General features: G+C 42.7%; 1 long non-coding RNA gene across 1 annotated transcript in view; it reads right to left on the bottom strand.

Annotated features, from left to right (window-relative positions):
- Positions 1-18,126: 18,126 nt before the first annotated feature.
- Positions 18,127-23,389, bottom strand: part of LOC109321015 — a 7,641-nt gene continuing 2,378 nt past the window's right edge. The window contains exons 2-3 of the long non-coding RNA XR_002103933.1: positions 18,700-18,702; positions 18,127-18,139 (exon numbers count right to left, since the gene is read on the bottom strand). This is a non-coding gene — a long non-coding RNA (uncharacterized LOC109321015). The remainder of the gene's footprint in view (positions 18,140-18,699; positions 18,703-23,389) is intronic.

Below are 23,389 nucleotides of genomic sequence, written 5' to 3'. Positions count from 1 at the left end.
AGCCCCAAGGACCCCCATGCCTGGCCCACCCTGAGTCGAGATGGGGTGCGAGACAAAGCCACAGCTCATCTGGAAGCGTATGGTTGGGGTGGAAGCTCTCACCTCTGCATGCGTCCCTGAAGGGCGTGGGGGGCATGTGCCCCCAGATCTACATGGGGTGGGACAGGGCGGACTGCTGCTGCAGGCTCAGGCCAGGGCAACACTGGATTCTTCCCTGGGATGGGCAGCTGTGATGCTGGGAGGGAGACTGGGGGGGCTACGGTGAATTTTTGGGTGGCTATGCCCCACGCCATAGCCCCCTTCTAGTGTCACCACTGCAGCTCTGGCCCCAGCCCACAGTGGCTCCTTTGGGTGTTACTGGCTACAAAATCTGGCCTGCCTTAATTCCAACAGCTGGATGACTTGGGCAGAGCTTTGATTTGCTATGCATTGCTGTAGTTATTAGTTCTGGGTCTCTATTTAAATATCTTAATGTAAGTCACTCTGAGTCTCTGTTAGGAGAGCAGCATATAAATTGCATATATGTAAATACATAAATAAATAATGCATGCATAAAGTATGCTGTCTTCAATTCTCAGTACTTACCCATTCTTTTACTTAGCCATTTTCAATTCTTATATTTATAATGAAGCTGTGCATGACTTTGTGCCAGGGCAGCGTGCATTGGACAGCATGAGACATTTTGTAACCTTTGATTTCACACCACTTGTAGCACTTTTTGTAACCTTTGAGTCCACACCCTTGTAGAAGGGTTTAAGAGGTTTAAATGGCAGGCACACCTTGAAAAGCTTCACAGAGATTGCAACCAGCCCAGTAAGAAGAAAGAGTTGTTAATAAATGGGATATTATTTTGTGGGCTGTGGGGCAGTGCTTCCACAGCTGGTGTGTAATTGAATGACCTTCATGCAAGGTTGGCTGTGAAATAAGCAGGGATAACTCTGATGAATATGCGGAGCAGTGCATCCACAGGTGGTAGATAGTGGACTGACCTTCAGGGAAGGTTTGCTCTGAAATAAGCAGAGGTAACTCTGATGAATAAGCAGTCACAGACCAAACAGTGGCAGCCCCACCAGGATGTGGTGAGAACAGCAGATGGCATTGGTTTCCCTCCTGAAAAGCCACATATATCCTTTGATGGTGCTGTGACATTGTGAGTACAGGTTGCCACTATAATAAGATTGCCCATCACCCAGCCATGGGTCCCTAAGTCTCCAATAGCAGAGCAGGTGGAAGAAGATGTTAGAATATGAATTGCTGTGAAAGTGGATGAAGGCTGCAGTGGAATGAGATCTCCAGTTGTCTTGGTCTCCTTGCCATTGGATCAAGGTCCCATTCTGTCAAGAGCCATCTGTAAGCTGATGTGCAGCAGCTTCTCTATAATAAAAGAAGTCATGCACAGGCATCTTCCATGAAAACAGCTTCTCTAAGCACATTTGTCAAGCCCTTTGGTGACCAGGTAATGGCAACAGGATCAGGATTGTGAGGTCTGGAAGCTCCTAGTCATGAGCTGTCATGAAGTCAGCAGTTATGAGAAGGTTATCTAGCACAGTGGTTCTCAACCTTTTTGCATGAGGACCCATTTGTAAACATCAATGGCCAGTCCTGACCCAACAAATTGTTTAAGTAGAAAACACACAAGTATTTTGGCCCCCAAATATTTATTACACACTACAAGTTAGAGCAGCTCAACAGTTTTAATTTTAAAGACAGAATTAAACTTGAACACGAAAACATTAACAGCAATATTAGCATGTGGCCCTTCATTATTCCCAGGTGACATTCATCATTGTGCAATATGTACAGTGCAAATTTCTGGTGCCCCTCAGTCCTGACTTGCACCCCTTGGCTCTGCTGGTGGCCCTCAGTCACATCCCAAAGCCATCCACCCCCCAGCCCTGCTGGTACCCATCACTCCTGATTTGCTGCCCCCACCTCTAGGCCCCAGCCCTCCAGTATGTGGAAGAGGGGGTGAGAGTGTGGTGCTGGGGAGGGGTGTGTACCTACAATGGGCATAGGGCTGCAACCTGCAATTTTCCACGTTTCTCCTTTAAAGGAGAAAATACGTTATTGTCCATGTTTTTCCACGATTGTTCATGGCCCTTTCATACATTCTTGTGACCCACTTTTGGGTCGTGATCCATGAGTTGAGGAATGCTGGTCTAGCACTTGGATGAGACAGGAGTGCAATTCAGCAGCTGTACCTGTGACTGTGCAGCCCTCTTCAGGATCCACTCTGCTCACCTTACATAGGGAGAGGGGTAGAAAAGGTGCCCTAAACATAACTTGTTTAATGCAGTATTCTGTATTTCTTTCTGACTGTATAACTGCATCTAGTGGGATCACCTTTACTGAGGTCAAAATACGAGCAAGTCATGCTATCATTTTCAGGACCTGGAACACCAGGACCCTCAGAGACAACCCTAATAGTGAATGCCCAGAGTGCCGCACTGCACTTGTGATCTGAGAACTCAGGTGACACAATATCAATGTAGCTACACTGAGCAAGACCCAGTGAGCAAGAGATAGGCAGGTCAAAGAATACGAAGGCAGCTATACCTTCTTTTGGAAGAGTAAACAGGAAGGAGAACTCCGACTTCACAGAATTAGTTTTGTCATTAAAAATAAGCTCATAAACCAAATCAACGAGTTCCCTATCAGAAATAATGAGCATGTCATGACTCTCCATTTTAACTCATGGGGAGCCAATATGCCACTGTCATCAGTGCATATGCCCTAACTCTTGACGCTGCTGATGAAACCAGGGAGGAATTCTATGCTAACCTTGACTAAGTCCTTTCTTATGTTCCATAGGGAGACAGACTTATTTTTCTCAGTGATTTCAATGCCAGAGTTGTAAGGGATTCTAACCTCTGGAATGGAACCATCAGCAAGAAAGGAGTAGGAAAGGTCAACTCCAGTGGCATCCTCCTTTTTACCAAATGCACAGAACATGGACTAACCATCACCAACACCCTGTTCCACCAGAAAAACAGACACAAGACATCATGGCAATAACCACGATCTAAGCATTGGTACCGATTGACTATGTCATTGTCTGTGCCTGGGCTCACCAAGATGTCTGCATCACCCAAGCTATGCTAGGAGCTCATGACTGCTGGACTAATGACTGACTCATCTACTTGGTTATGTCACTTAAACTGGATCCCAATTGACTACTGCAGCAGAAGCAATGCTGACAGAAGATCAACACTGAAAGACTCAAGGACCTGTATAAGCAGGATCTCTTCCACCAGTGCCTCAACAAAAAACTATTGTATTTCAAACAACAATGGGAGAATATCAGCAGTGTGTGGGGTGCCCTCAAGGCCACTGTCATCAGTGTCTGTGAAGAGGCATTTGGATTCTCTATCAGGAACATCATGACTGGTTTGATGAGAATGACCAGGAGGTGCAAGACCTGATTGATCACAGGCGCAAGGCCTTTTGTGATTGGCAGAATGATACTAACTCCAAGCAAAAGAAACTGAATCTTCAACAAGCCAAGGCAAAGGTCCAAAGGAGGACCCGTGATTGGAAGAACAAATGGTGGGAAGACAAGACTAGGGAGATTCAACATCTCACTGATATCCACAATCTGCACAGTTTCTTCAGTGCCACCAAAGCCATCTACAGTCTGAGCACTCAGGGACCTTGAGACCAAAGGATGCAGAAGACCTGATCGAGGAAAGGGGAGCCATCAATGCCCATTGAAAGGAGCACTTTGAAGATCTTCTCAATAGAGACTGCTGTGGATGAGAGTGTTCTCAACTTCACCCCACAACACCCAGTTAGAGATGATCTCAGAATCACTCCAATCCTTGACAAAGTAAGGAAAGTCATCAAGCAGATGAAGAACAATAAGGCATCTGGAGGAGATGGAATCCCTGCTGAAATCTTGAAGCAGAAGGGAGAGGAGTTTACATCATAGTTCCAGGCCCTCATCTTAGGGATCTGGAATGAGGAAATCCCAGATGACTTCAAGGATGCTGTGATTGTGACAATCTTCAGGAAAGGAGACAAGTCTGACTGGAAACTACCTTGCTGTCTACCACAGGGAAGATCATTGTGAGGACCCTCCTGAACTGTCTCCTTCCATTTGCTGAAGAGCTCCTCCCAGAATTTCAGTGTGGTTTTAGGGCATCAAGAGGCACTGACATGACATGACCTTCAAAGTTCACCAGCTGCAGGAGAAATACAGGGAACAACATGAGTCTCTTTACATGGCCTTCTTTGACCTCATGAAGCCCTTTGACTCTGTCAGCCAAGAAATGTTGTAGAGGATCCTTCTGCAGTATAGATGCCCACCAACATTTGTCATCATTCTCTGCCTGCTATTTGATGATATGTGAGTGGTGGTTCTCAGTAATAGATTTGTCACAGATCCCTTTGAGGTTAAAATGGGAGTTTAGCAAGGCTGCGTCATCCCTCCAACATTCTTCTCAATATTCCTTGCCGCGATGCTACATCTGACCACCAACAAGTTTCCAGCTGGAGTGGAGTTAAACTATCAAATGGGTGTTAAACTGTTTAACCTCAGTCAACTCTGAGCCAAAACTAAAACCACCCTGAACTCAATCATTGAGCTCCAGTATGTTGGTGATGCTGTAGTGTGTGCTCACTTGGGAGCAGACCTCCAGGCAATCGCTGATGTCTTTACCAAGGCATATAAGTTAATGGGACTGATGCTTAACATTCAGAAGACTAAGGTCCTCCACCAACAAGCTCCTAATGAACAGTCCCCAGCTCCAGTAATCCAGATCCATGATGAGACTTTAGAGAACATTGATTATTTCCCATACCTTGGAAGCCATCTTTTACAGAAGGTTGACATTGATGAAGAAATCCAACATTGCCTCAAATGTTCAAGTGTATCCTGAAGAAATGGGTGTTTGAAGATTGTGACATCAGATCCAAAACCAAGCACATGGTTTATCAAGAAGTCATGATTCCTACCTTGCTGTATGGAGCTGAAACATAGACAATGGACAATGTACAGGAGACATCTAAAGTTGTTGGAGAAATACAATCAATGCGGCCTGTGAAGATCCTCCACATCCAGTGGGAAGACAGATGCACCAACATTAGTGTCCTCCTGCAAGCCAACACCATGAATATGAGGTGATGATCTTCCGATATCAACTTTGTTGGTCTGGCCATGTCATCTGGATGTCTGACTCCCAAAGCAAGTTTTTTTCTCCCAGCTCAGCCAAAGTGTACACTCAAGAGGAGGGTAGAGAAAATGCTTCAGGGATGTCCTCAAGGCATCCTTAAAAAAATGCAACGTCAATATAAACTTGTGGGAGATTGTCATCCAGGACCGCCCCAAATGAAGGAAGAGTTACTGCAGGGAACAAAGTACTTTGAAAGCTCACAACAACAACAAGACATGGAAAGCGGGGAGCAGCCAAAAGTGTGTCACAGACCAAATCAAGAACCCAGTGTCACCCACCCCACATGGGAACATATGTCTGAGATGCTGTAGAGTCTGTCACTCCTGGATAGGCCTCATCAGCCATCTTTGGACATACAGATAAGACAATCAGGGAAGAATATCATCCTTGACTGTGAGGGATTTCCAAAGAAGATTTTGTGGATTAATGTGTTATATACCAGATGGAAGGTGAAAGGCACCTGGGATTGGCACAGAATCTAATTTCATCTTTTAAAAATGTTATTAATTTCCTTCTAATATTTCAAGAAACATGAGCCTTCTTGGGACTACTATTATTTTCCCATACAATGCATGCACTCTAGCCCTGCAGCTTACCTGTGAGAAAGTAAACTATAGGAATGTAGGTTTGAAATGTGTGAGACAGTAGCCACTGTGTTAAAATCCAAACTGTTTCTTGCAGTATGTTGCATAATTCCATTTGAGTTTGACCCAGAAAGTTCAATTTTTCACAATTCACTGAAAAGGCCATCCACTAAATTAACAATATTGAAAAAGGATAGTGGAAATCAGAATGGTTACTATTATGTCATACAAGGGCCTTCATAAGTAAATGATTCCAGCCACAGCTACGGAGACAGTGCTGCCAGACTAGCAGGCACAAACTATATTGAAAACACAAAGTAAAATGCTACATGCTTTGGCACAAGCTGATTCAGCAGAAAGGAACTTAAGATTCACACATACAGATTCACCACATTTACACATCTCATTGCATGAAAGGGTTTGAAACATTTTTAAGAACTATCTTGAGAAAGAAACTCAGCTATTGCCAAGGAAACAGCTGGAAGAAATATATTCAAAGATGGCGCTAAGTTGTCTATGTAGTATCTAACATTATGCAATGAGACTCTTTTTTGCCTGTCAACAAATTATTTTAGTTGTGTATACTGTACCAAGCCATACAACCCCAGGAACTGGCACAGGGAGCCAGCAAGGAAAATTCCCACTTTTATATAGGGGATGCTGAGGATTAGGGTCACAAGCCAGTGGGCGAGGGAGAAAGGGACAAGCACAGATGAATAAATATTAACATTAAGGTACATACACTTAGGATTCTAGTAACAGGTAATAAACACTGATAGATACTAGGTGAAATCACCCAAGAACAGGTAACATGTAAGGAACATTAATACCACAGTATATGCACTTGAGAAACTTTAAACCCTCCTACTACTCCAGAGGGACTCCCAACCAACCTCTGGTCCAAAAATGCTTAACTGTCATCTGCCAGGGCTCCCACATCTGAGCCCTACTGCTGCATCTCACAGTCCTGGCCCTGGCACTCCTTCAGGCTTGGCACAGACTGTCAAAAAGCTGAATTGATTTAGTTTTTGCTGGTTACTCAAAATTGCACAGATTAAATTGAAACAGAAGTGAACAAACATTTACCTTTAATTCAGGAAATGCAGCTGCATGTGTGGCTCTCTGGCTGTGAGTTCCCTTCCTCTTCTTGTTGCCCCAGAGATCTCTGGGATTTGCAGTCTAAAATCATGTCAGCAGGACTCTGCAGTAGGGCTGTGCAAAACATCACCATTTCATTTTGAGTTTTGTTTCACCGTTTCAATGGATAGTGTTTCATTTCGAGTTTTGTTTAGTTTTGAAAGCACTGTTCCATTTTGTTTTGTCAAAACTGTATCAGTGTTTCAACACTGTTTCAACGTTTCACCCAAGGCTATAATGGAGAAGAACAAAACTGCCTGTAACTTTGTTGTTTCTGGGAAACTGCACCTCAGGCTGCTGACAAGTAAATCTCATGACATATGTGACTGTGTGTGTGTGTTAAGGTGCGCCCTCGCTCGTGTTGGGGTCTCTACACCACACAGTCACTATCCAGCTACACAGTCAATGTCAGAGCAGTCCTTCCCCATCTTCCCCCTCCCTATCTTTACTGTTTCCCTGCAGGCAAGCCCAGCTTCAGATTCAAAACTCAAAATGTTTTGAAACTTTTGAAATGTTTTGACTGCCCTTGTTTCATTGCGAGGCTGTTTTCAAGCTCTTTGTTTCATTTCAATTTCACTGTTTCCAGCTTGAAATGAGTCAAAACAGTGTTGAAATGAAGCAGCCGGCAAAATTTTGCACAGCCCTACTCTGCAGGGTTGCTCATCATTTCCTACATCCAGGTTCCTCTGGGATTTGTAGTTCACAGTTGCAGCTAGCAGTAAGTTTGAGTGGCAAACCCCCCTTCCTGGTCCCAGACTGCCCCCAGATTGCCCCCCCCCAGCCAGGGTTTGCCTGGAGGGGGCAGTCCCCATCCCATAGAATGGGCTGCATCCGGTTTATGTGTAACTGCTGTCCCTAGCCTCTGAGTCTCCAGCCACATGTCTCTCTCAGCCATGGCATCCCAAATTTTGCTTCCTCTAGTCCCTTGGAGGCTTTGGGAAGTTGCAGTTCACATTGCAGTTCCTTCCTCCAGTCCCCTGGAGGCTTCTGCAAGCTGTAGTTCACATCGCAAGGTTACAGTACATGACATTCAATATTACAGTCCTTTGCAATACTTTCCCTTATCATCTCACTCTACCCCCTACAAATTTGTTTTTCACCTTCCTGGTCAGTAAAGAATCTGACATGTACTTTCATTCCTACTGTAGGTACACAGCTCACTTATATTTTGAAATGTGGTTAACCACAGTTCATGTACAAATATGAGACTATACATCTTTTACATAGTACTTGACCTGACTTGCATAATTCCATGTTGACATAAGACCTAGGTTATCTATAGATAACAGTGTGCATGGCCTCTGCCCTAGCTACACAATCCCTGGATTTTCCCCACTTTGTGGGTCAGGAAACCACAAAATAGATGAAGTATACCTCTTTGGTATGGGAAGCAGGAAAGTGCAGTTAGGAAATTCAATCTCTGCCAAAGCCAGTGACAGCAGAGTAAAATGGAATCAAGCCTGTCACTACTCAGGCAGCTTTTAGTTTAATTTTCAGGGCTCCCTGGAGTTTGGGGCATTATATTTTGTTTGCTTCTTTATCCGCATTGCATGTGGTCCCCACCCCCACCCCTCTTCCAAAATAAAAAGGTTCAGAATAGTTTACAATAAAAACAAGTCAAGCCATAAAACCAGGCAAAGTATTAAATAAAATGGTAAATGATAAAACAATTCCCCAAACAATACTCCCACATTTAATCCCTGTTAAAAGCCTGCCCAGATAAGGAAGTTTGACAACACTTCTGAAAGGACTGCAGGCTGAGGATCTGATGAGCCTCATGGGGAAAGAGTTCTGAAGCTGAGGAACATTGACTGAAAACAACCACCCACATATTTTCATCTAATGAATTTGGTGCCAACATGGGACAGTAGGAGGCTGCTCTCTGCCAACTTTAGGGATCACAATGGAACATAAGGGAGGATGTAGTCTTGCTTAGGTATAGGATTATAGGAAAATAGGCCTGGAAGGGACCTCTAGTTATGGCCCTGTGAGAAATACGGATTCAGATCCTTCCCAGCAGATAATTTAAAACCTGGACTACCAGATCCCAGCAAAATGTCTTAATCAGTGAGCCTACTGGGTCAAAATAGGGGCCATTACTATTCCTAGCAGTTTTGTGTTGAACTGAGGCATGGCTGCTCATGTTCTGAGCATGTCCAGCAGATCGGGCTCTGCAAATGATTTAGGTGAGGGAATACTTATTTTGTGAATCCCAGTGGTACTCATGTATGAGACATGTCCTAGCAGTGTTGAGTTGCCAGGGGTGTATATGGTTGGCAAAAAACATAGACATCTAGAAGACATTTGTGCAGAAATGTAGGTGCTTACAAGGTTAGGAGAAGAGTTTTGTGAGAGCTGACGCTACCTCAGTGTTTGTTGTTTAGTGCCTAAATTCCGTTTGTGACGCTAATCCATACAGATTAAATTAAATCTTGAATGCCTCTCATAGGATATATCAACCATTTCTGTTTATAGGGAAACGTTGTGGGATTATATTAAAATTAGATTTGATTCTGTTAAATTATTTAGTGATGCTTGGCAGGTCACCCATCTGATCTACACATACAGTACAGAACCTGTCTCAGCCTCCCATATTTGTTAATGAGTTTATCACGTAGCAAATAAACAGATCATAGACCCTTTTCATTGAAGAGATCTGCTATCAGTAGGCCCCAAACTTGACCCTACACATTTTTTATTTTGCAGCGCTTTATGTATGTTCTACACTTGAAAACAAACATTTCTATCCTGGGTTTACATTTAAGAAACTATACTATTTATTCAGCAATTAAGATCAAACGTAGAACAAAAAAAACAAACACAACGGGCTCACGTGGCAATGGAACACAGAATCTATTTCAAGACTAAAAAAAAGTGCTAGAAGAGATGCAGCACTTAAAAGACATTATCAAGAAACATTTCCATAACTTTTTTAAGTGGTTGACTATGCTAGCTGCAAATGTCAAGTTAAATATTAGCCTTGATCTCTGATAGCAGTCCCAGATTCCTTCAATTAGACTTGCAAAATTGCCCTATCCCAGCATCACTAGTGTCACATATACTCTTATGACTACTGGAATTTAGTGGAACCAGGCTGGAGCCAAAGGTGAACTTTTATGAAGCATAACATTGTACTGGTAGAGAATGGATTTCGTTTTCTGAGTCCAGTAGTCAGGTGATCATATAGCAGACCTGTTGGCTGTGTGAGTCAATTATAACACTCCTGTTGACTTCAGTGGGCTTTGGGTCAGGCCCATGATTTTCATTTCCAAAATGTAGATACAGACTGTGGAGAAACCTCAGAAGGGAACTCTGCAGCTCTCAAGCTCCCACTATAACACATCAGGGGTGTGTTCTTAGAGATATAACAGGAGATGCTTTGACGCAGTCATAATTCAGTATGTCATACTAATCTACATAGATTAATATATTGCTTCAAGATAAGATCAATAACATTTTTTAAAATTACAGTTCCTGACTGTTTCATCCACTTGATGGCATTTTTCCATCTCTAGTTACACACCTTGAATAAATGTTTGCAAGTAGCGTAGAGACAGGAAAGCCAATAACTACAGGAAACCCAAAGCAATTCTTTTTTTGTGTTAGCTCCCCTTATCAAATAAGGGGGGAAACAATTTAATTTGGTATTGAGTAGAGGAAAGTGTCTTGTTTGGTTAGATCTTTCCAAGCTAGCCACCCTTAAAGGTCAAAGATCCTGTTCTACATCTATACTTCCACCTGATACTTTTTGCTTTTTCCCATTTCACAGCCAAAAGGATTAATGACAATAATGTAATTTTGCATAGGATAAAAAAAACAACAAAAAATACCACACTGAGCTCACCCCTGTTTTGACAGAATTGTTTTTTGAAAGAACCCTGAGATTGTGTTACCCTCTATGATGCATTCTTTGTCTCTCAGACTTTCTGTCCTGAAAGAAGTGATGGAAAAAATTTCCTGTGTGTTATCATATTATTGGGTGCTGAAAGACACACGGGTCCCTGCTCTAAACCATGGCACTTCACAGAAAACACCACGAGTTAAAGCAATGCCCCCACCCCCTGAGACACAATAGACATTTGCCTGTTAGGTTTGGGGTGGGAGGGAGGAGGTGGAAATTGAGCCCCACTTTCCAGCCTGTCTCCCCTAGCCCCCCCCACCTTCCAGTTCTGTCTGAAGGAAGGGAGAGGGAGAAGGGAGTAGGAGGGAGCTTTGCCCCACCTGATCTGCAGGGAGAAGGAGCTGGGGAGGACCTCAAGGCAGGGAGCTCCAATCCACCCACCCCTCCTCCAGCTCAAGCCAGGCAGACTCCAGCCCACACCTGCCTCCCATTCTTCCCACTTCTGTCACAGGGGTGGGGCTGGGCTACATCAGCACAGCTTTGATCACATGATGGAATGACCCTAAGGAAAATAAGTTCCCTAAGGTGCTCCACTTTGGAGTGCCTTCATCTGATCCCTCATTAGATGAGGGTTAATTTGTCACATGATCAGCCACTTTTGAAAGCTGTACACTTCTGTCACAGCTGTAGATTGCTTTCAGGGGACTAATCAAGTAACAATTGTCACTTCTGTCAGCACCTATTATTTCAGCTTTCTTAAGCCAGTCAGTGGTGCTCGTCATGTGATTATATGCATTTTCTTTTGAATTCTGTGCATAAAGCTCAAAGTCCCAAGGACACATTTCGATTATGTCACAGGAGATACCTTTGTGGGGGTAGTGTTCTGACAACTTTACTATGCTGGATTGATGTGAAGGCTCATACATTTGTGATGTCATTGATAAGCCACATTTAACTTGATAGTCTGAAGTAGGCACAGATAGCTGTGAGTTCACCAAGTCAACAAAAAGTATTTTTTTAGATATGTAGGGAGTAAAAGGAAGGCACAGGGCAGCACAGGATTCTTACTGAACAAGGAGGAGCAATTAGTGTCAGCGGGGGACAAGGCTGAGCTATTCAATGAGTTTTTTTCCTCGGTGTTCCTGAACAGGGGTCAAGATAAGTTTCCTAATGGGTTCTTTGATAGGCATCAGAGGGACACCAGCCCACCAACTGTCGACACTGACTTGGTGCAGAGTCACTTGGATGGACTGGATGTTTTCAAATCAGTAGGCCTGGATAAGCTGCATCTGAGGGTACTGAAAGAATTGACCAGTGTCATAGCAGAACCACTGGCATGGCTATTTGAGCACTCATGGCACTTGGGTCAGGTCCCGGCGGACAGGAAAAGGGCGAATGTGGTCCCTATTTTGAATAAGGGAAGGCAGGAGGATCCAAATTATAGGCCAGTCAGTCTCATCTCCATCCTTGGAAAGGTCTTTGAAAAGATTATGAAGGATCATATTTGTGGGAGTCTAGTGGGAAAAATAATGCATTACCTCTTGGGGTAACAAGGAATACTGCTCACAAACTGACAGAGAGCAGATTTAGGCTAGATACCAGGAAAAACTTCTGCACGGTAAGGGTGGCCAAAATTTGGAATGGGCTTCCAAGGGAGGTGGTGCTCTCCCCTACCTTGAGGGTTTTTAAAAGAAGGCTAGATAGACATCTGGCTCCAAGGCTGCTGGGAACATCCTGGAGGGTCATATGACTCCAGCACCCTTTCCTGCCTAGGCAGGGGGTCAGACTTGATGGTTGAGGTCCCTTCTGACCCTAGCAACTATGAATCTATTAAACATCTAAACTTTCCTGAGGTGGGAGCCTCTGGGAGCATTGCTTCCAACTGGTCAGTCTTCATGAAGGCACACAAATCTAAGGACTCTATCTTGCTAGACTGATGTCAAAGCACGCCGTTATCTACTTCTGCACTCACTTAGTAGCCACCAATATTGTTTCACCAATATGACAGAATGGGTCTTGGAAATTCCAGGCTTGGCTGAACATAGCCCACTGACTTGAAATTTAATTGCTTTTTTTAAGTGTTGCTTGCTAGATCATATGTGATTTTAAAAGAGAATCTTTAACAATATTCTTCAATAAGGAGAGCAAATTTAGATTGGACATCAAGAAAAAATTCTTTACAGTGAAGGTTGCCAAAATATGGACTACGTTTCCAAGAGAGGAGGTGCTATCCCCTTCTTTGGTGGTATTTAAGAGGAGATTGGACAAACACCTGGCTGGGGTCATCTGACCCCAGAACTCTTTCCTACCCAGGGCAGGGGGTCAGAATCAATGATCTAATAGGTCCTTTGTGACCCTAAAGTCTATGAATTATGACATGGACATATAAAGGCAACCCCTGATGCATAGGTTGCATTGCAGACATACATGCACAGGTGAAATTCTGGGTTTTGCGTGATAATTTACATTTTAAAAAATGAAGGTAAAAGGAAACATGTGTTTTACCTTAATTGTTTTGATTTAATTTTAAACAAATCAATCATTTTGTAAGAGAAGTGGGGGCTAGCAGAGATATATTGGAAATGACTGTCCTGATTCCTGATTTATGTCTGTAGTTCCACTCATCTCAAGGAAGCTGTACCAAAACCTCCATAGGAGGCTCAGGTCTGCACCTAATCTGTGGTTGGATATGCTTAAACATACCAAGAAAGGAATTGCCATTAGCTAACATTTTAGTTGGCTTGTGTAAATGTGATCTTTTTGGGAAAATAAGTTTTCATTACCTACAGAGTCTTGAATAGGAGAGCCATATTCTCTATGCCAAGTCTGGCTACAGCTAGCCACAACAGGGTTCCTTCAGTGGGTAAATAGGAAAGACTGATTGGCTGACTCCTGTGCCAAATGTTTACACCCACAACTTCTGTACCAAAGTTAGTACAGATTGCCTCATACTTATACTCAGGATTCCTCCTAGCCCTTTACCCTTGCTATGTCAATCAGATCTCAGAATGGGACACAATTTATTATCTATCTTTTATAATTTATTAACAGACTGTGCTCTCTCTCCTCCTTTTCTAATCCTATGTGCTTCACCTTACTCTTTTGCAGTCCTATGGCTTTGTTCCATTACACATGCACTCCATTCCTTACTCCACCCCCATTCCACCCTGACATGCCCTTCATATGCCTCTTTTTTACTTTTACCCAGGTGAACTGGGTGGGTGGCTGACACAGAAAGCAGCAGAACCACTTCTGCAGGCAGTGAGCTTTCCTGTGCAGTAAAAATTTTCCATCATCTGTCTCCTTTGGTTTAAGACTACTTTGTGCTGCTGACATAATGGAAAGTAAGTGTATAAGATGGGGTAATCCAGCCTTCAGGGTTCTGCTGTGCAGCAACAAATATGGGCTGGGGAGCAGGTGGTACAGAAGAACATAAAACAGTTTGGAGACTTCCTACAAAGAAGAATGTGGCCACATCTTCCAGGACTCCATGATGCTTTTCTGCAGGAAGGGTTTGGGGGGTAGGTGGGCTTGGGGCGAGATGATTAGGAACACAGACAATGTATTAGTTACTATACACAAGCCAACCAGCCACTGCTTCAACTGAATAAGAAATGAAGGAACCATGGGATCTACTGTAGACTGATGGCTGAATCAGCAGACACAGACAAGTTTCCTTTTAGGACCACCTGCCTAACTACTCAAGCCACACATGTCATTTTTAGAGCAAGTCTAAAGTAGCATAGCACATTTCCTTTCTAAGTGGTTATATAACTTATGAGGCATGTTATTATTTTTACCATAGAGAGTTACTCAACATTTTTTTCAGTCAAGGTGCATAAATCCCAATCTTCCCAGGTCTCTGGGAAAAATGCTACCAGGATTGTCTGTCTTCTTGGTTAAAGCAATTTAACTTACAGCTAAATGTAATCATACTAAGATAGCCCATGAAATAGCCAATACAAATTAAAAGATACTGGACTAATTGATTCTTAAGGCAGCATGAAGATAATGGGGAAATTTCTCCTAAGCTACATGTGAAATCTGAATCTAGCAAATACTCATGGATGGATTGTAGGTAGCATCACTGAATTCAATGAAGCTATCTCAGTTGACATCACCCAAGATCTGGGGAACAGTACAGATGAGGGTTAAAGAATATATAGTCAGTGAATGGAGATGAAGAACTAAGATAAACTCTGATTATTCTTGTAATCAAGGAACAATACATATTTAAAATGATCAAGTCATAGTAGATTATTCGCAGTGAACACCAGGCATTGCCATATGGAAGATTTTTCCACTGTTTCTGAAAGGAAACACACATTGTTTTATTACTGCAAATATAAAGGAACAATTTGGCGTCAATAAACAAGTCCCAGAAAATATAGGATGGTGGCAGAACGAGATAAAGAGTAAGAAAAGATAAGGAGTTTCTAATGCGCTTGCCTGCAGTTATTTCTTATTGACGTATGTTAAAACCAGAGATTAGAGAAGTGCCACTTAATGAGCGTAATAAAATCTACACAGTGCAAAGAAATAAAAAATGTTGGCATCCTGATGGAATGAGCTGATAGGCCACATTACGTAATGTCTCAAGTCAAGTCATATTTGGTTTTGTACAGTGAAGGTCTGTATCTGAGGCACAGCCTTTTCTTCTACCTAACCAGCTATATTCCCCTAGCCTGTTCTTTCTGAAATAATAGTAACTGGAATAACAAAAATGACAGAAGTTCTGCTGTTGGAGGTTTATAAAAGGTGCCAAAACTCGAAATTAAAGATTAAACCTAATTAGTGAGATGGGGACAAACTGTGCCATTAAGACACAGCCTTGGACAGTTGTGAGGGTGGCAAGGGGACCAGGGAGGAGTCAAAACAGAGACATTCATGCAGAACATGTTTCTTTCAACAAACTGACATTTTCCCATGGAAAAAAATGTTCCACTGGAAAATTTCCAAGCAGGTTCATAAGTCATCATTTGGCACAATGAAGGGTGTTTCCTTCCTGTGGCCACTCACTTTAGCTGATTGGTGGGAATGGAAGGAGCTGAAGTGTCAGATTCATCTTTATTCTACCTCTTTTGAGCCTTAGTGTAGTTAACTGCTTAAACATAAGACAGGGCTAGGATACAGAGAGACCTTGACAAAATGGTGGATTAGAACAAAAATCTCCATGAGGTTCAATAAGAACAAGTACAAAGTCCTGCATTTAGGATGAAACAATCCCATGCAGTGGAACAGGCTGGAGACTAACTGGTTAAGCAGCAGCTCTGGAAAAAAGGACCTGGGGGTTACAGTGGACAATAAGCTGAATATTAGGCCTGTGCGAAGCGGCTAGTATTCACTTTGGATTCAGCAGATTTGGGGGATGGTGATTCAATTAAGTGATTCAAATCACTGTCCCAAATCAGTTTGGCCAAATCTGATTAGAAAATTCGGCTGTTGCCAAATCTCTGAATCTCTGAATCAAGTAGGCCATCCCCCCCCAGCCCACTAATGGCTGCCTTACCTGCCCCAACTCCCGGCACTTGTTAAAAAAAATCCTCAGTGGGTGCTGCCGGGTGGAGGGGGGCGATCCCTGCTTCCCCCCACTGCCCCACGCTGCATGGGGGACTCTGTCATGAGCCCCCTCCCCCTCCCCCCATCCCAGTCCTCCTCCATGCCTGCCCTGCCTGCCATGACTCTGGGCCTTAAGAAAAAAGAAAAAGACCCCCCTTGACTCACCATTCCTGCCAGGCGGGGAGTGATCCTTGCTGCCCCACGCCATGTGTGGGGCTCTGCATGAGCCCCCCAAAGCCCCAAGGCTACTGCAGGAGCAGTGAGTCCTGGGGGGTTCTCTCCTTTTTTTTTCTTTAAAGGGCCTGAGTTGGCCATGGGCAGGGCACCCATGGGAGAGCTGGGGAAGCAAGGGGGGGAGGTTGGGGGGCTCATGCAGAGCCCCCCATGCAGCATGGGGCAGTGAGGGGCAGTAGGGATTGCCTGTCCCCACTTGGCAGCACCTGGTAAGCACTGGGGCATTTTTTTAAAAAGCCAGGAGCTGGGATGGGCGGGGCACCCGTGGGGGACCTGGGGGGTGCAGGAAGGGGCTGGGGGCTGGCAGGGGTCCCCCCATGCTCCCCTCCAAGTACCAGCTCAGAGTCAGCTGCAGCTATCTGCTGTAGCCACTGGGGACTGCCAGAATCATCAAAGTTCTCTGAATCTTTTCCAAAGATTCAGAGAGCTTTGAATCTTTTAATTGGTCCACTGATTCAATTCAGATTCAGAGATTTGGCCACTGACTCAGGCTGAATCTTCTCCAAATCGAATCACCACCCAAAGCTTTGCACACCCCAGTGAATATAAACCAACAGTGTGTCCTTGTTGCAAAGGCTAATGGAGTACTGAGCTGCATTACTAGGAGCATAGCCAGCAGATAGAGGGAAGTAACTATTCTTCTCTGTTTGGCACTGGTGAGGCCAGATCTGGAGTCCTGTCTCTAGTTTATTGCCCTTGACTACAGAAAGGATGTAGACAAATTGGAGCGAGTCCAGTGGAAGGCAAAAAAAATGGCTAGGGAGCTGGGAAACATGAATTATGAAGAGAGGCTAAGAGAACTGGGTTTATTTAGTTTGTAGAAGAGAAGTGTGAAGAGGGATTTAATAACAGTTTTCAACTACCTGAAGGATGGTTCTAAAGAAGATAGAACTAGACTGTTCTCCATGGTGGCAGATGACAGAACAAGCAGCAATGGTCTCAAGTTGCAGCAAGGGAAGTTTAGGTTAGATATTAGGAAAAACTCTCTCACAAGGAGGATAGTAAAGCACTGGAAGAGGTTACCCAGAGAGCTTGTGGAATGTCCATTCTTGGAGTTTTTTAAGACCCTGGTAGACAAAACCTTGGCTGGGATGATCTAGTTGTGGATAGTCCTGCTTTGAGCAGGGGTTTGACTAGAATACCTCCTGAGGTCCCTTCCAACCCTAATTTTCTATGATTCTATGATATGCCTGACTTTAAGTATGTGAATAGTCCTAATAGCTTTACTGGGCCTATTGCAGTGCTTAAAGTTAGGTCTTGCTGAATCAGGGTCTCAGGGTGGCTAGTGTTGCCAATAGCACCCCCATCAATTTATGCTTGCCACCAGGTTGTTCTGAGTGCTAATGGCAGATCCTGATGCAATGATGATCACTTTCATCCTCTTTCTAACCCCTTGCATACACCCATAGTGTTACCTATAATGGTATAGGGCAGTATTGGGGTTGTCTCTGAACCTGCCCAATTTATGCAAGCTCTCCTTCCCTCTCTATTTCATATCTTTTTACCCTGCACCAAACCATTCACACTGGGCATGTCTACATGTTTATTAATGCGCTTAGGTAATGTAGTACATCCCGGTGCCTACACGCGAGTATGGAAGCTGCTCTAACATGCTGTGATTACAGTGTGTTGGAGCAAACTAGATTAATTGAGTCTGCTGGAACAAGGCGATTGCCATGCTCCAGCAGTCTCCTGTGCCTCATGTATCAGTGCCCTTGTACTTAAAAATGTTGGTGAGGGCAGGCACTTGATCTAAATCTCATTTAGTGAGTTAGTTCAAGCACCCACTGCTGCCATTTTTAAGTACAGGGATGCTGATACACAAAATGTATCAGAGCCACTTTAATTAAAGTGCTGCTTCCTTCATCCTTGGACCACGTGTAAAAATTCCCTCCATTGTGAAAAAAAATGCATATTAGCCTACTTTCATGCATATTAGCTAAAGAGCATATTTTTTTGATGATTTAATGCACATTAAACTAGGCTAATGTGCATTAAAGGGCATGTGTAGCTGCACCCTATATACTAAGATGGATTGCAGGTTCTCTTTTGTGGAGACTTTGAATCAGTCTGAAGGCTACTTGTCTCTTCACCTTTCTCATTACTTGTGGGCAACAGAAAAAGTGGGGCTTACAAGAGCTGGAATGGAAGTCAGGAATTGTGGAAGTGTGACTAGCTCATATCTTGTATTCAGGGCTTGTGGTATGCAGGTAAATTCCAAACACACTGCAGAAATGGGAGAACTGGGAATCAGGCAAGGGTAGAGGAAATCTTGTATCTGAAAATTCAGCAGAACTTCCAGGGACAGGAAGGACTTCCATAAGAAATAAAGCTAAGAGGTTTATAGTATAGATCACTGTTTCTCAACCAGGGTGTCATGGCACCCTGGGGTGCTATGAGAACTTTTTAAGGGCACCATGCAATATTTGCACTGTTAGATGTGCAAAAACTTACAGATGATTCACAAAACAAAACATAAATCCAGGGATTCCAAATAGAAATCCATAGTGTAAAAGCCATTCTGACCTATTGTGGTCTTCTGAATTCTTTGCAACAGAAGAATTGCTCTACTATTTTTCTGCAATCCAACAGCGAGTGGCATTTTCTGAAGGGTGCCTTAAGTCTAAAAAGGATGGCAACTGGTATAACTAGGTAGGGGATATGACTTTAGCATGAACTTAAAGTCAACCCTAAATATCAGTATAGGCATAACCAATATGGCTGTTTATTTTTTAGTGTTAACTCACTTAATACATTTATAGCAATTATATTTCCTTCTTACTGTATTTGTATGTGCTCCAAGTATAATTACACCAGAGTTTATCAAAACAAAAGTTCTAAAAATATATTTAAATTTAGGATTTATTCAAATATTGCCCTTTAAGTCTTTTGATAACATACAGAAAATTCTTCAAATGTGTTGATTAATTTTGTTTTGATTTATTTATAATGTACTATATTAATATGTCTAAAGTGTCATTTCATTTTGACATATGAAAAGACCATTAACAAAAAAATCACTAAATCAGATATTATCAAAATGACATCTAACTAAAAATATCATTGAAATCAGCATGTTCTTTTGGATTATTTCAGTGTCAATAAAGGTGCATCTTTAGTAAAAAGTATTTCATCTAAACATTTTTAACTTATCGCAGGTTATCATCCTAGCAATTTTGTCCCCGTTTTACCGGCAGGTTTATCCCACTAAGCATACAAGTAAAAAGATATCACTCAGTAGGGTGTATATATATATATGTGATTTAAATAGCAGACGAGAGTGTTCTGAACTCTCGATAAAACAGAAGTCAGACTGACTTGCATCTTGAGGCAAGGATTTTTTTGTGGGTGATATCTTTTATTGGACTAACTTATATTTGGGAGGGATATAGATCAGTGTCAGACAATGCTGTACCCTTCTTCAGGTCTCCGAGAAAAGCAGACACAGCAGAGCTAAATAGCAGGCAGAACAAAAGCGTGTGCAAAATTCTATATATAAATAAAAAGAGGACACAAGAGATCTTATCAGGTCACTAACAGACAAGAGAAATAAACTAACCTGAGGGTAACCTGGTAAGTGGAAGAGCAAGACCATTCAAGAGGGTTATTATCATCTGTAGAGTGCAGAGATTACAGGTAGATTATAATGGGCTATGGAGTCAATGGGCTCATCTACATGAGGCACTACTGCCCAGTCATTACTCTGCATTTATGTAGTACTCATTTATACAAGTTCTAAATGCCTTTTGCCTAATACTACTGCACAGTACCTTTGTGTCACAGTTTTTCCATCCTGATGCTACTGCACAATAGTATGGGCTACTGCACAGTCTGTGTCTCATGTAGACATGCCCACTGTGTGTTAAATTCCTGGTTCTTAGAGTACAGGTAGCTAAGCCCATACTTTGGAAGTGTTTTGTAAATTTCCCTTGAGCACAAGGACTGGGAGGTCGGAAAGGGAATGGGGTTTTTTTCTGTGAAAAATGTTCTCCTTCCTGTGTTCTAGTGTCTCTGTCCTCTATACTTCTTTCCATACCTGTTGATCAATATTTACTTCCAATGATGAATTAGGCAAGTTCAGAGGGCTGTATGAAAGCCCTTGGGGTTTGGTCTTTTTTGAGTATAGGCTGTAACTGTTTGATGGCTTTCTTATCAACACAAGTATGGGATGGTAGGTGAGAACCAAGGAATGTGCAGTCAGTAGGGTATGATGGAGCGTCCATGCTGAATAAAGGTAGTTTTCAGTTTTCTTTGGTGAGATGGGAATTACAAGTATTCTCCTGAGAGCAGATGAAGTAGTTTCTCAGGGTCTGACTGTAGATTAGTTTTTTTGGTGTGTCTGGGATGATTGCTTATTTGTGGACCTAACTGTAATAAATCATGGGGTTTTAATATATATATAGTGATTCGTAGGCTGTCAGTTCAGTTCCTAATTGGTCCAAGCTATGCAGTTTAGAAAAACTTGCAGAGATTGAATCAATTCCATCTGGGGCTTTTTGAACCTCTGTACTTAGCCACTGAGTTCAACAGAACTATTCACATAGTAGAGCGAAGAACAAGCACATGATTATAGTAGAGGAGTTTTTATATTTACTTAAATCTAAATTTTAGAATTTGCAGAACAAAACTAATATAAAGGAGGGACCCCATAGGAGACTCATGATTTTCTTTTGTTCCTCAAGTTGAGACAGGTTTACCCTAGAGCACTTTGTAAAGAGTTGTTTAAGGAAGTAATTTCCACCAAGCATATTGTATGTATATACTTATACATACCAACCTACCAAGAACTAGGGCCATGTATATATTTGAGCTCCTCATAATTCTTTATCCTCAAAACACACCCAAGGTAGGGAAAAACTAGTATATTCTCTTTACAGATAAGGAACTGAGGCACAGCTATAATAAATGACTTGCTGTTCATACAAAATACCTATAGTAAAGCAGGGAATAAAGCCTTCATTTCTTGAGTCCCAGTCCTACTACCTTAATCACTGACTCATCAGCAGTCTTAGGAGATGGTCACTGAGGAGTGCAGTATGATGCCATAACAAGGATGAAGCTTTGTTAAATTTTGCTTAAAAGAGAAAAACTCAGAACCTTCTTACCGAATGCCTGTTGAATATGCTCACAAGTGATTTTTGTATCCAGGCACATTATCTACAGTAGATTGCCAATATAGTATAGAATGAGCACAGTGTACATCGGTGGTCACCAACCAGTAGAACTTGATCCACTGGTAGATCTCGGAGCCTCTTGGAGTCAATCAGGGGGAAGGGGGGGCGAGTGCCCACATGCATGCACATGCACGCTTCAGCCCAGCAGGTCAGTCAGTAGGGGAGGAAAGGGGCAGGGGCTTGATCAAGGCCTCCGTGGCAAAGGACAGTGCTGCCAAGACAAGAGAAGGGATAAGCTGAGTGGGGCCCCAGCCAGATGGGACTTACCTGCTGGGGAGGCACGCCCCCAAATAATCTTTTCTCCCTCTTCCTCAATCTGACCCTCTCCTCCCACCCCACAGACGTACCTGCTGGTGAGAGGGGATGGGGTGGCGGTTCCCAGTAGATCTTGGGTTGCTTTCAAATGCCAGAGGTGATCTCCTACTTAAAAAGGCTGGAGACCAGTGGTACATGATTTTTTTCAGTCATTCTATTCTTTTCTTAATATAGATTTCTGTGTTTTCTTAATACAAGTACAAAAATAATGTTTCTGACTCCCCTTACTGTCTCTCTCAACCAGAAATATGATTTTTTACAAGAAAGAAAAAAGAGAGACAGTGAATCATGAGGACAAACAAGATTACAGGAATAAATTCAGCTGGGGTGGAATTTGGGGGCAGGGAAGTAATAATTTTCCCCGCTCAGAAAATTTTATATTTGGATAAGACTAAGTATGAAAAATATCTGCTGCTGAGTTACCTATTTGACTAGTTTATCTGAGTGAGAGCGAGAGGGAGGGAAAATACAGTTCCTATTTAAACGGCTTTCCAGCTTTTTAGAAACTCACGGAACTAGTTTCAGACAGGAAAAGAGCAATACATTTATTACAGCATCTGAAAAGACAGGAGTAATTTAGATAGGCTGAGTGGAATTACCCAGGTTGGAACAAGCCCAAGTCTCCCGGATAACTTTGCTATTCTTGCATAAAGAGCTATGGGAATCATCATGGTCACAAATAAAAATAAATAACAAATGCTGTTCAAGATCCCAAATCATTAACAGAATATATGCGTAGACATTACAGTTAAAAATAAATGCCTTTTTGGCTTGATTATTATCATTAGAACCATTGTACTTACGTTTTTGAAAAATATTTTTGGGAAATTTTTTTGAATACAGGTGTTTCTCCGACTTTACCTTCTTTATAACACACATAGTTATTTTTTATTATTTGTACTGCAGTAGCACCTACATGCTCCAACAGCTTTTGGAGCCTCATTATGTTTAGTGCTGTACACATACACAATAACAAAGCAACTACCTGAAGGCCTTCAAGATCAAGTAGACAAGTAGGAGAAAGGATGAGAGAAGTATTATCCACATGAGACTGAAGGATTGAATCTGTCAGAACAATTGTTCAATCCCAGCTCAATTTAAAGTCAGTGGTATGTATTAGGGCTGTGCAAAGCTTCAGGTACTGATTCGATTCAGAGGAGATTCAGCTTGATTCGGTGGCCAAATTTCTGAATCCGAATTAAATCAAGGGACCAGCTGGAAGAGCTCCAGGCCACAGTCCAGAGACTGCGTGCCATCAGGGACTGCGAGCAGGAGATAGACTCCTACTGCCAGGCCCTTCTGCCCCGGGAGCCGCAGGGGAGAGCACCGTCTCCCTCCAGGACTAAGGAGGACTCTGGGACCTCCCACTCTGCC

This window comes from Crocodylus porosus, unplaced genomic scaffold (genome assembly GCF_001723895.1).
Source record: "Crocodylus porosus isolate Cpor-Errol unplaced genomic scaffold, CroPor_comp1, whole genome shotgun sequence".
In the NCBI taxonomy this organism is placed as follows: Eukaryota; Metazoa; Chordata; order Crocodylia; family Crocodylidae; genus Crocodylus; species Crocodylus porosus.
This window is presented reverse-complemented; position numbering and strand designations above follow the sequence as displayed.